The following is a 3542-nucleotide window of genomic DNA, read 5'->3' as shown; positions in this document are numbered from 1 at the left end:
GAGACAGAAAGATCACAGCAGTATTCAGTATTCGGTGGCTTGATAAATCTTGAGGAAACTTTTTGTAAACTGAAGGACAATAGAATGGCAGTAGCATCAAGAAAAGAATGGGAAAGTAGGAACTGGCATGTGGATTTTAAGTTTGGGGTAGGGGTGTGTTCACCTCCGGCAGGCTACTACAACTGGAGATGTCCTATAGGAACACAGCACTTTGGCACATGAAACCTCCTAATGAAATTTTAAGTGTTTTGAGATAGAATTTATTTTGGTTGTAACTCCAAACTGTGCTAGTCAGTGAGACACAGAAAATACAAGATGAGGGCTTATGCAATAGTAGTAGGAACAGAAAAACAAGTAAAGAGCAAATACTCCTAACTCACTCTCGGTGCTTTCTCTAAAGAAAACAGAAGATGTTGGAAGATACCAAGGAAGTTTGTAGTTAGGATGGGGATGAGAGTGGGAATGGAATTCTGTGGTCAGAGAAGACTTCTCTAAGTATGATATTTAAGCTGCCAACTAAAGGATGAGAAGGAGCCAGCCATGTAAAAGTCTAGGAAAAGGAAATTCTGAATGGAGAGAAAAATGGATCACATCTTTTATCATTTTGCTCTTAACACCCTGGAATGACCAGGAAGTTATCATCATAATCAATGTTTATAATTACAGTGTGTAGAAGAAATGTGCAAATAAGATCCTGGCACGTTTTAGATGGTTCCCAAATAGATGTTCCTATATTTTTCCTTTTAAACAAAGCTTGCTACACTTTTTTAGTTACTTCTTTTTCTGAGAGAGTTTCTCACTTTGCTGCCTGTGCTGACGTGCAGTAATGCAATTTCAGCTCACCGCAGCCTTGACCTTCCAGGCTAAGGTGATTCTCTCACCTCAGTCTTCTGAGTAGCTGGGATTATGGGCATGCACCACCATGCCTGTCTAATTTTTGTATCTCTTGTAGAGATGGGGTTTCATTATTTTGCCCAGACTTGTTTCAAACTCCTGGGCTCAAGCAATCCACCCGCCTTGGCCTCCCAAAGTCCTAGGATTACAAGGGTGAGCCACTGCCCTTGGCCTCAAGTTATTTCTTATTTGGAAAATAGTTGTGGCTGGGCACAGCATCTCATGCCTGTAATCCCAGCACTTTGGGAGGCCGTGGCGGGTGGACCACCTGAGGTCAGGAGTTTGAGACCAGCCTGACCAACATGGTGAAACCCTGTCTTCATTGAAAACACAAAAATTAGCCAGGTGTGATGGCACATACCTGTAATCCCAGCTACTCGGCAGGCTGAAGCAAGAGAATTGCTTGAACCTGGGAGGTGGAGGTTGCAGAGTTGAGATAGCGCATTTGCACTCCAGTCTGGGTGAAAGAGTGAGACTGTCTCAAAAAAAAAAAAATTGCACAGTTTATCACATATTTTGCTTGCTTTTATTTAAATATAACAAAATTTTATTACCGCATTATCGTTCTATTCAACCATGTTTTCTATCAGTAAAAATATTATTAAAAAGTAGGTTTTTCCAAGCCCTTGTTTACCTAAATAAAGCAGCTTCTGCAGTGTTCTATTGATATTCAACATGACGTATTTTTCAGTTTTCTATCATGAGCATCTTATTTTAACACTGAAATATTTATATGAGAAATATTTTAAAATTTTAATATTGTAGGTATTATAGCAAGTATATGAATATATTTTTAAATGCTTTCTCATTTTTGGTGGAGACTGCAAAGTAGTGTTAGGTACTTTGCAGCTAGTCCCTGGTTGAAATATGCACATATTGTGTCTGTGAGTATGTTTCCTTTGGGCTGCCCTGCTTGGATAATAGAATCAATGGTCATATGAAGATAACAGATGAGCCTGATCTGGAAAGCGTAGATGAGGTTCTCTACTGAAATGCTTTGGTTTTTAATACATGCTTCTCTTATTTTAAAGTCAAATTAGTTCTAAAATAGTAAATTGAAATTTTGGGGGAGACAGGGTCTTGCTCTGTTGCCCAGGCTGGAGTGTAGTGGCATGATCTTGGCTCACTACAGTCTCTACCTCTCAGGCTCAAGTGAGCCTCCCACATCAGCCTCCAGAGCAGCTGGGACTACAGGCACACACCATCGTGCCTGACTCCTTTTTGTATTTTTGTGTAGAGATGTGTTCTCCTTATGTTTCCGAGGCTGGTCTCAAACTCCTGAACTCAAGCCATCCACCCACCTTGGCCTTGCAAAGGGCTGAGATTACTGTTGCGAGCCACCATGCCTGGGCAACATTGAGATTGATTTAAAGAAATTGATGAGGGCTGGATGTGGTGGTGCACACTGCTTATCTCAACACTTTGGGAGGCAGAAGTGGAAGATTAACTTGAGCCTAGGAGTTTGATACCAGCCTGGGCAGTATAATGAGGCCTTGTCTCTACAAAAATAACAATAAAAACATTAGCATGGCATGGTGGTATGCACCTGTAGTTCCAGCTATTCAGGAATTTGAGGTGGGAAGATTGCTTGAGGTCAGGAGTTTGAGACCACAGTGAGCCATAATCATGCCCCTGCATTCTAGCCCTGGGTTGACAGAGTGAGACCAGTTTCATAAAAAGAGATTGATAAGAAACTCTTGATGCAACTCATTATAATTTTTAAAATGCAAACTCAATCTTGCTATTACCTTAGCAGTGTGTCCCTGAGAAAGTGTCAAAGCCTTTACCTGGACCTTCCCATGAAAAAGGGAACAGAATAGTCAATGGAAAAGGAGAAGGTGAGAACTGTATTTTATTTAAAAAGTCATTTGATGTTTTTTAAAAAAATATGAGCACCAATATAGTCTAATAGCTAAAGAAAATGTCCTGTTAACTGTATAATAAGTAAATTGGAAGTAAAATGCTGCTAAGTTGTGTCTCTAACCAAGGGCCAGCAGTTGATTCTATTGAGAGTACCACTAAAGGAGCTGAGTTATGACTTCCATTTTAAGATACTCTAAGACCTGAGGCAAGTCAGGAAAGAGGAAAGAGGAAATGAATGAAAGAGAAAGAAAGAATGAGGAGGGCAGAATGTACATGGAATAAATAGAAAAAATGCGGGTGTATGTAATGCAGGGTAGTAAAGTGAAACTGATCTGTAGAAGAAGGAAGAACAGGGTGTTAGAAACAGGAAAGGAGATAAAATGAAATTCCAGCACCAATATGTGTGACAGAATTAGAGTAATATTTTCCTACTCTTGTGTCATCCTCACTACTGGGGAGGCATTAAGGATTGAGGTACTTTACCACACAGACCTGTGTTTTATCTACCATAGATGAACATCACCATAAATGGTCAGCCATGTATGGCTATAATTTAGTTTTATAGAAAATGGTGTAACCTCATAGGATAGTATCATATAGGCCAAATTAACACAATTGAAAAGAATAGTGTTGGGTGATTTATGGAGAAGAAATTAATTAGAGAAGGTATTGCTTGATTAAAAGTTCATTAGAAACATTATGGCTCATAATGTAGTATTAAATTCAGGGACATAAGAGGGAAGAAATTGAGGCTAGGCCAAAAAGGGCAATTAGGGTAAACCAAT

The sequence above is a fragment of the Symphalangus syndactylus genome, chromosome 1 (assembly GCF_028878055.3).
Source record: "Symphalangus syndactylus isolate Jambi chromosome 1, NHGRI_mSymSyn1-v2.1_pri, whole genome shotgun sequence".
Lineage (NCBI taxonomy): Eukaryota > Metazoa > Chordata > Mammalia > Primates > Hylobatidae > Symphalangus > Symphalangus syndactylus.
The sequence above is the reverse complement of the archived record's forward strand: the minus strand, read 5'-3'. Positions refer to the sequence as shown.